Below are 11,053 nucleotides of genomic sequence, written 5' to 3' on the forward strand. Positions count from 1 at the left end.
TGGAATAATACATTCTGGAATTGTTTTCCACTAACTCCTATAAAAGAGATTCCTCTTTTGTACTCTTCAATTTATTCACAGTTTAAAACGTAGCTGAGAAGCATTTCAGTAGATAGAAACTAGCTCTAATTCAGTATTTTTCAGCCACAGGAGGTGAACTTTCTCCACACAGTAAATATAAGCCAGGTGGATTCATTGTCTTAAGAGGAATCAGACACTCAGACTCATGTGCAAAGACTCAGTTCAACATGATGTGCTAAGCAAGGGGAAATATTTTTTTTAAGTCATGAAATATCTGAATAAGTAAGACAATTATATGAAAATGTGTGAAAATGCATATCATAAGCATTAATGTGCATTCATATGAATGTATGCCCAACATACATATGATTACCGAAGAAGACCATTACAGGCATACCTCGGAGATATTGCAGGTACAGTTCCGGACCCCTGCAATAAAGTTAATATTGCAATAAAGCAAGTCACATGAATTTTTTGGTTTTCCAGTGTATACAAATGTTTTAAGTGTGCAATAGCATCATGTCTTTAAAAACGTGTGTACTTTGATTTTAAAAATACCTAATGGCTAAAATATGCTAACCATCATCCGAGCCTTCAGTGAGTCATAATCTTTTTGCTGGTGGAGGGTCTTGCCTGGGAGTTGATGGCTGCTAACTGGTCAGGGTGGTGATTGCTGAAGGTTGGAATGGCTGCGGCAATTTCTTAAAATAAGACGACAATGAGTTTGCTTCATCAATTTACTCTTCCTTTCACAAACAATTTCTCTATAGCCTGCAATGCTGTTTGATAATATTTTATCCACAACAGAACTTCTTTCAAACTTGGAGTCAATCCTCTCAAACCCTGCTTTACTTTATCAACCAAGTTCATGTAATATGCTAAATCCTTTACTGTCATTTCAACAATCTTTACAGCATCTTCACCAGGAGTAGATTCCATCTTAAAAAACCACTTTCTTGGCTCATCTGTAAGAAGCAACTTCTCATCTGTTAAAATTTTATCATGAGATTGCAGCAATTAAGTCACATCTTCAGATCCACTTCTAATTCTAGTTCTCTTGCTATTTCCACCACATCTGCAGTTACTTCCTCTACTGAAGTCTTGAACCCCTCAAAGTCAGCCATGAACATTGGAATCAGTATCTCCCAAACTTCTGTTAATGTTGATATTTTGACCTCTTCCCATGAACCACAAATATTTTAAAATGGCATCTAGAATGGTGAGTCCTTTCCAGAAGGCTTTCAATTTACTTTACCCACATCCATCAGAAGAATCACTATCTATGGCAGCTATAGGCTTACAAAATGTATTTCTTAAATAACAAGATTTGAAAGTCAGAATTACTCCTTGATCTATGGGCTGTAGAATGGATGTCATATTAGCAGGCAAGAAAACAACATTAATCTCATTGTACATCTCCATTAGAGCTCTTGGGTGACCAGGTGCATTGTCAGTGAGAAGTAAAATTTTGAAAGGAATCTTCTTTTTCTGAGCAGTAGGTCTCAAATGTGGGCTTAAAATATTGATAAACCATGTTGTAAACAAATGTGCTGTCACCAGGCTTTGTTGTTCCATTTACAGAGCACAGATGGAGTAGATGTAGCATAATTCTTAAGGGTCTTAGGACTTTCAGAATGGTAATTGAACATTGGCTTCAACTTAATGTCACCAACTGCATCAGCCCCTAACCCTGTCCTTTGAAGTTTGAACGAAGGCATTGACTTCTCCTCTCTAGCTGTGAAAGTCCTAGATGACACCTTCTTGCAATATAAGGCTGTTTCATCTACATTGACTATCTGTTGTTTCGTGTATCCACCTTCATTCATTATTTTAGTTAGGTTTTCTGGATTACTTGCTGCAGCTTCTACATCAGCACTTGCTGCTTCACCATGCACTTTTGTGTTATGGAGATGGCTTCTTTCCTTCAACCTCATGAACCAACCTCTGCTAGCTTCAGACTTTTCTTTTGCAACTTCCTCACCTCTCTCAGCCTACGTAGAATTGAAGAGAGTTAGGGCCTTGCTCTGGATTCAGCTTTGTCTTAAGGGATGCTATGGCTGGTTTAATCCTCTATCCAGACCACTAAAACTTTCTCCATATCAGCAGTAAGGCTGTTTTTCTTTCTTATCATTCTTGTGTGTGCTAAAGTAGCACTTTTAATTTTCTTCAAGAACTTTTCTTTTGTACTCATAATGTGACTATTTGTCACACGGGGCCTAGCTCTATTACTTATCTTGACTTTTGACATGCCTTCTTCACTAAGCTTAATCATTTCTAGCTTTTGATTTAAAGTGAGAAGCGTGATGAGACTCTTCCTCTCAATTGAACACTTAAAGGCCATTGTAGGGTTATTAATTGGCCTAATTTCAACATTGTTGTGTGTCAGGGGATAGGGAGGCACCAGGAGAAGGAGAGAGATGGGGTACAGCCGGTAGGTAGAACAGTCAGAACACACTACATTAATCACTTAAAATGCCATCTTATATGGACGAGGTTCATGACACCCCAAAACAATTACAATAGTAACATCAAAGATCACTGATCACAGATCACCATAACAAATATAATAATAATGGAAAAATTTGAAGTATTGTGTGAATTACCAAAATGTGACAGACACCAAGTGAACAAATGCTGTTGGAAAAAATGGTGCTGATAGACTTGCTCGATGCAGGGTTCACAAACCTTCAATTTGTAAAAAACACAGTATCTGCAAAGTGCAATAAAGCAAAGCACAATAAAAGGAGGTATGTCTGTGGTTTTGGAATCTGCTCCTGGTATATCTATTTTCAGATAGGTATGTCGCTGTCTTTAAAATCACTGTCACCTTTAAAACTTTCCTTAGAAAGACTGTCATTTAAATAGTATTCTCAAATAGGATTTTCTGGACCATTATCACATATTTTTCCTACAATAAACTCATAGTTTGTCTTTTGATAACAGTATATGTCATTTGCATCTTATCTTCAAATCCATTCCCTGCACTCTCTTTGCTCCCATGGGGGCTAATACATTCTCTATTTCCAAAGTTCTCTTGCCTTCCAATTAAGTTTGGCCAATCAGAAACTGTGGCGGATCAGAGGGTTGTAGGAGAGAAAATAACCACATTATTTCTCTTTTGCTCTATGCTTCACATGACATATCTAGCAGTGGCTGCATCTTTTCCATCTCCATTGATCCATTACCTTGTGTGTTCCATGAGATGCTCCTGAATCCTTGTGTGTTCCATGAGATGCTCCTGAATCAATAAGTTCCTTTTATGCTTAATGAGGTTTGAGTGTGTTTTTATTACCAGTTATCACAATGACCTTATCCGTAATTTTTCATCACTTAATCTTATTCCAATGTAGCCTCAGATACTCACCTTCTTCAGCAGGAAGGGATTTATCATTCTCCAGGTCTTATAGTAAATGGCAAGAGCAAAGGTTCACTCTTCTTAGCTATTTTCCTATAATAAGTTTCTTTCTAACTCTGAGCTAAGGAAACAAATTAGTTTAGTCTTTCAGGTATCTCCATCTCTCATAATTCTCAATTCACTCTTTATGAAACCATTGGAGAAAATAGAATCCATAATAAGGCTTAGAAATAAGAATGAAAAGTCACTAAATAACTTTAGTAGAAATATATATATATATATACACACACACACTATTTGTACCTGGCAAACATCAAACATTAGTTAACTTCAATAATTTTTTTACTGTATTAGCCATAGGACACTGTCAAATGCCTTCAGAATTATTACTGAGTTGTAGGGATAAATTTTCCAGGCCCAGGCAGGGGTGAGTCTCAGGAGTCAGTGTTATCTGAATTGAAATACGTAAGTGTACAATCCTAAATATTGTGAGGCAAAGTCAAAGTCAAAGATGGTTCCTTAAAACTAGGTATGCATCTCCTGTGGGTATGATAAAACAATAACTGGAAAGGGGGAGGGAAGGAGAGGAAAGACTTATGCAGAGCTGAAGGGTACTAATTAAAAGGACAGGAAAACACCTTCCACTTTTGGCTATCAGTGGACTGTCTCATTTCATATCCCACTGAAAACAACTAGAAATCTCAAAAAATGTTTTCTGAAAATTTGTTTGAAGGCATTAAAGGGACATCAAAGCACCAAGGACTTGAAAGGTCCTGATTGCAGAAAGAAGTTCTGAAAAGTGAGTGCAACATCTAGTTATGCTTTTCTTTTCAAGGAACATCAGCATCTTTTCCATCTCCATGGATCAAGTTACCTTGTGTGTTCTGTGAGATACTCCAGAACCATTGAAATAAGTTCCCTTTTATGCTCTGACATGTGTTTGACAATTCATAACTAGAACTAAGAACCTGACAAGCTGGTCAGAGTTTTTGGCAGTCTCAAGGGATTTTTTAAAAAATGAAGATCAAGGTCTGCCAAGGAGGAGAAGCCCTTGAAAATACTTCATATTTTCAGTTGAAACTCCTGAGGAGCAAAACCTAAATAATAAAGGAAATTGACCAGCCTGCAGGAAGGCTGAAACCCAGCTCCTTGTTAGCTCAGTTTGAGAAGAGATGAAATAATCTGCCCTAATCTAACTTTCTTCAAGAAGCAAAAGTAAATTCTCTTTGGAAAAAGATAATGTTATCCAGAATCTCTAATTAGCTCTCAATTTTTCATACATGTTTAACATTCTTTCAATTACCAGGCATACAACAAGACAAAAACAAATAATCTAAAACCAAGAGAAGAAAAACAGATAATGGAAAAACTACCATAGATGGATAATTTTATCAGAGAACTAGAATCTGTTAGAGAAAAAAAGACTTGAATTGAAATACTAGAAATGAAAAACACAAAAACTCAATAAATTGTTTTTAACAGAATATCAGACAAAGTTAGGAGAGTTTTAGAACTGGGAAGAGAATATCCAGGCTAAAGTACAGAAAGAAAAATGATGAAAATATAGAAAATCATTTAAGAGACAGATGGACACCAGTGAGAAGATCTAACATATGTAATTGGATTTCCAGAAAAAGAAGAGAGAGAGAATGGGTGGAAGCAATACTAGAAGAGATAATGACCAAGGATTCTCTAAAATTAGTGAAAGATGTCAAGCCACAGATCCAAGAAATGCTACAAACAGTAAATAAGAAAAATATAAATAAAATCCACCTAGGAACATCATAGTAAAATGACTACAAAGAAATATCATTGGGTCAATTGGATATTCAAACACCAAAAAAAAAAGTTAATCTTATTGGATACAATGTATGGGAAAATATTTTCTCTCATAGTCTTTTAACTCTTATAATGACATCTGAGTAGAGTTCTTATTTTCAATGCAGTCTAATTTATAAATTGATTTTTAAATAGTATTTCTCATATTCTGTTTAAGAAAACTTTTGTTATTTTATGGTCATGAAGATATTTTCCTACATTATCTTAGAAGTTTTAAAGAACTAAAATTAAGTACAAATCAAAGAAATTCTCTTAATTAGCATACACTAGAAAGGGAGGGGGAAGACAAGCCACTGAGAAATTTTGATGAGGGCAATCTGCAGAACTGGCCTAAAGTGGGGCTGGTAATAGAAAGAAATGGCCAGATATACTACAGGACAGCTAAACTCTTAGAAATTTTTATAGAATTAAAGGATAATAAATTGATTTGTTTTTGTTTTTTTTGATAAACCTACCCAGCCTGCTCAAGGGCAAAGTGCCTAGACTGACTATTTTTCTAGTTTATCAGTTTACCCCTAAAAATGTAAAGGCAAAATTTACTCTTCCCTGAAATGTTGGCAATGACTCTGTTTGTCCTGAATTGCAGTTCCCTCTCTCCAAACCTGCTTTATTCCCCTTCCCTTCACAGACATTTGTGACCTAAATTCCATCTCAGTGTTTACTTCTGGAGAATCCACCCACCAACATCAATTGACTCCTCCTACACGAAAAACAGAGTAAAACAAAACTTACTGTTCTCAGACTGCTCAGACTGTCCACAGATTTCTCCTTTTCTCTTTTCTTATAAGTCTATTCTTTGCCTTTGTTTCTTAACAACAGTCTAATGACAGCTCTCACTTGTATATGTGAGTAGAATATTTCTATGTCAATGGTGACTAAAAAAATCTAGAAGTTGTTCTTTGACACTACAGAATTGAAGAAAAATTAAACATAACATGTATATCAAGAACCCTAACAAATCTATAGAAGAAACATTTAATACAAAAGGAAACAGGCAAAATAGGCACATCACAAAATAGTATATCAAAAGGTCAATAAATATAAAAAGGTACTCAAAATCGTTAGTCGTCAATGTAAATTGAAGCTACAATGTAATACCACTAAACATCCAACAAAATGGCTAAGATGTAAAAGGTCAACAATAATTATGTTGGTGAGGATATGGAGCAACCAGAATTCTCATATGCTGCTGATGGGAGTGTAAATTGGTTCAAATATTTTAGAAAACCCTTTGGCAATATGTGCTAAAACTGAACATACACGTATGGTAAGACCCAACTACTCCACTACTGGGAGAAATACCAAACAGAAGTGTGTGCATATATTTACTAAAGACATGCACAAGAATGTTCATAGTAACTTCATGTGTGATAACCCCAAACTGGAGTCAACTAAAAGGTCCATCAACAATAGAACGGCTAATATATTTTACCCATACAAAGGAATACTATAGCACTGAAAACAAATGGATGAAAGCTGCACAAAAGCAAAACGAATGAATATCTCAGGCATAATATTAAGCAAAAATTTAGGCATAGAATTGTACATACTGAATATTATGGACTAAACTGCACACACACACACACACACACACACCTAAAATTTCATATGTTGAAGCCCTAACTCCAAATGTGACTGTATGTGGAGATAGGGCCTTTAGGTAGATAATTACAATTAAATGAGGTCATAAGGGTAGAGCCCTAATCTATTGGACTTATGTCTTTATAAGAGGAGGAAGAGACACCAGGAGTGTGTCCACACAGAGGAAAGGCCATGTGAGGACACAGTGAGAAGGTTGCCGTATACATGCCAGGAAGTGTTCTCACCAGAAACCAACCCTGACGACACCTTCATCTTGGACTTTCAGCCTCAGAAGTGTGAGAAAATAAATTTCTATTATTTAAGCCACCCCATCTGTGATACTCTGTTATGGCAGTTCAAGCAGACTAATATGATTCCATTTACAGATAAAGTATTAAGAAAGAAAAACCTAATCTATGAAATAGGAAGTAAAGTTTACTCCTGTCAAGGAATGAAGGTTGTAATGACTAGGAGAAGACATGAGAGGGACTTCTGGCGTACTGCTGGTGTCCTATTTCTTGACCTTAGTGGTGAATACATGAGTGTTACTGTTGTGAAAATTTATGGAATTTTAGACTTATGGTATGTGTGGTTCATTAAGTACTATGCGTCAATTTAAAGTTTATTAAAAAATAAACAGGAAACATCAGACTCATCAGGGAAGTCTGATGGGTAACAGAAGTGTTCAGGGGGGTTGGATAAAATAAAGCCCTACAATCCCCACCTCATCATGGGAACTGATACAGAACAGGTTTTCTGCTTTCCTTTTCTCTTTTTATTTTTCTCTTGTTTCCCAGAGCATACATTCCTTTATGAGAGCCTAAGGAAGCAGCTGGTTCAATGGAGCTGGTTGTAAAAGGATGAGACAGGAAAAAGCAGTCAGCCAGCCAAAGGTTGCAAGTCAAATAGATGCTTTTTTGGAGTCTAACCATGTTTCCAATAACAATTTTCAAGACAGCAAGACTGAGCTTATATGGACACTGTCCAGCCACTTTAAAGAACGGGGGCCTCTGAATGATTTCTCAATAAAAAATTATCTTTAGAAAGTAAGAATTTATCACCAGTTTAGATCCTGCATGCTATATATATAGTTTAGATAAAACTCTGGAGAATAAGAACTTCTTTTTTTTGCTGCTGTTCATGAATGAATTTCTGAAAGTTGTGGCAAGAATTTTCCAAGATCAGGCGAAATATGACATTTGATTTTGGAGTTGTGTAACCATAGATCCTGGCTTCAGGAGAGCATCGGCTCTTGCCCACACCTACCCTTGAAGCTGGATTCAGCACTTCCCCACATTCATTCCTAAGAATTGACTCCATTCAAAGGCAATATTAAGCAATATATAGTTTACTGAAGATTTGGGAAAATATTTGGGAAGTAGTTTTATGTTAAACACCATGGAGAAAGCATTCAACAAACATCCCAGTCAGTATATTTTTTCTGCACTCAGACCCCTTTTGGCTTCATGCCAATCTGAGGTGTTCTCATTCTGATCCTCTCCTTCATTTTCTTGGCTAAATCCTTTCTGCTCCACGGTCTTCTGGAAGTCCAATCCCAGACAGGCAACCATCCTGATATAAGCACAGCCGACTGGGAAAGCTCATCCAATCTTTGCCTTCCATTTCTTTCTTATCAGTCCTGTGGGCTTTACCAGTCTTCCATACCCCACTGGAACTTTGGGTGAAAAATTTTTGTCCAAAGCATTACATGTACAGGCAGAAAGGTGGGAAACATCCTTTGTGTTCTTGCTTTGATTAATAAAAACTTAGCTTAGAATCAGGACACCTCGAGCCCTTAACTGCTCAGTGCTACACATTCCTCATACATTTGAACATCTGTGGAACATTTGGGGACACTTAAAAATTGTGGTGGTATAAGAACACAAGGTGTTGTTATTCTTGCATCTTGCTCCCAAGATTCTGACCTAAATGCAGAAAAGCAGTAAGGACACCAGCCTATGACAGTTGGCCATGGTAAACAGCACAGCGTGGGCATCCTGTACAGATAAAAGAATCTCCTTTTCATATAGCATGTATCCGAGAAATAGCACCTTCACAATTTGTGTCATTTCTTCTTGATGACCCCCCAAACAAAACAGTGACTGAGATAATAAATGCTTTTACTTTGGGTTGATCAAAATGCCCTGTGGTGAAACTGCTCTAGTTTAATGCAGTGCCGAGTGAGCCACACACCGTGCGAAAACTGCCATCCTTGGAGGAGAAGTGTCAACACCTGGGTTTTTGTCACTTATCCTATCTTGAAGATTCGGGGTGGTTATGTGGCTTTCTTTGTTCCTATCTGTGCACTAATTCACACTTAAAAACTGATTGTTGACTAACTATTATTTGCAAAGCACCTTGAAATATAGGGGTTATAAAGATAAAATAAGGTAATTTCCCATCTTCCGTAAGTTTACATTTAATCAAGGAAGATATACACAGGAAACAAAACAAAGAACCATAAACCATAGAAGTAGAAGAAGGAGAGATTATTTATTGCCTGAGGGAATTAGGGGAGCCAGAATGATCTTTTCAAAAAGCAAATCTGCTCATGTCTTTCCTTTTTTTTTTTTGTTAACATCTTTATTGGAGTATAATTGCTTTACAATGGTGTGTTAGTTTCTGCTTTATAACAAAGTAAATCAGCTATACATATACATATATCCTCCCTGTTGCATCTCCCTCCCACCCTCCCTATCCCACCCCTCTAGGTGGTCACAAAGCACGGAGCTGGTCTCCCTGTGCTATGCGGCTGCTTCCCACTAGCTAGCTATTTTACATTTGGTAGTGTATACATGTCAGTGCTACTCTATCACTTCGTCCCAGCTTACCCTTCCCCCTCCCCGTGTCCTCAAGCCCATTCTCTACGTCTGCGTCTTTATTCCTGTCCTGACCCTAGGTTCTTCAGAACCATTTTTTTTTTTTTATAGATCCCATATATATATGTTAGCATACAGTATTTGTGTTTCCCTTTCTGACTTACTTCACTCTGTATGACAGACTCTAGGTCCATCCACCTCACTACAAATAACTCAATTTCATTTCTTTTTATGGCTGAGTATTATTCCATTGTATATATGTGCCACATCTTCTTTATCCATTCATCTGTCGATGGACACTTAGGTTGCTTCCATGTCCTGGCTATTGTAAATAGAGCTGACATTGTGGTACATGACTTTTTGAATTATGGTTTTCTCAGGGTATATGCCCAGTAGTGGGGTTGCTGGGTCGTATGGTAGTTCTATTTTTAGTTTTTAAAGGAACCTCCATACTGTTCTCCATAGTGGCTGTATCAACTTACATTCCCACCAACAGTGCAAGAGGGTTCCCTTTTCTCCACACCCTCTCCAGCATTTATTGTTTGTAGATTTTTTGATGATGGCCATTCTGACTGGTGTGAGATGATACCTCATTGTAGTTTTGATTTGCATTTCTCTAATGATTACTGATGTTGAGCATTCTTTCATGTGTTTGTTGGCAATCTGTACATCTTCCTTGGAGAAAGGTCTATTTAAGTCTTCTGCCCATTTTTGGTCTTGTTGTTTTTTTTTTAACATCTTTATTGGAGTATAATTGCTTTACAATGGTGTGTTAGTTTCTGCTTTATAACAAAGTGAATCAGTTATACATGTACATATGTCCCTATATCTCTTCCCTCTTGCGTCTCCCTCCCTCCCACCCTCCCTATCCCACCCCTCTGGGAGGTCACAAAGCACCAAGCTGATCTCCCTGTGCTATGCAGCTGCTTCCCACTACCTATCTATTTTATGTTTGGTAGTGTATATATATCCATGGCACTCTCCCACTTTGTCCCAGCTTACCCTTCCCCCTCCCCGTGTCCTCAAGTCCATTCTCTAGTAGGTCTGTATCTTTATTCTCATCCTGCCCCTAGGTTCTTCATGACCATTTTTTTTTTATTCCATATATATGTGTTAGCATATGGTATTTGTTTTTCTCTTTCTGACTTACTTCACTCTGTATGATAGACTATAGGTCCATCCACCTCACTACAAATAACTCAATTTCGTTTCTTTTTATGGCTGAGTAATATTCCATTGTATATATGTGCCACATCTTGTTTATCCATTCATCTGTCGATGGACACTTAGGTTGCTTCCATGTCCTGGCTATAGTAAATAGAGCTGCAATGAACATTGTGGTACATGACTCTTTTTGAATTATGGTTTTCTCAGGGTATATGCCCAGTAGTGGGATTGCTGAGTCGTATGGTAGTTCTATTTTTAGTTTTTAAAGGAA

The 11,053-nt window shown here is 37.1% G+C and overlaps 1 pseudogene; it reads right to left on the reverse strand.

Moving 5' to 3' along the window:
* Positions 1–596: 596 nt before the first annotated feature.
* On the reverse strand, positions 597–2,362 carry LOC137758820 (tigger transposable element-derived protein 1-like; annotated as a pseudogene).
* Between the last annotated feature and the right edge of the window lie 8,691 nt (positions 2,363–11,053).

This window comes from Eschrichtius robustus, chromosome 2, assembly GCF_028021215.1.
Source record: "Eschrichtius robustus isolate mEscRob2 chromosome 2, mEscRob2.pri, whole genome shotgun sequence".
In the NCBI taxonomy this organism is placed as follows: Eukaryota; Metazoa; Chordata; class Mammalia; order Artiodactyla; family Eschrichtiidae; genus Eschrichtius; species Eschrichtius robustus.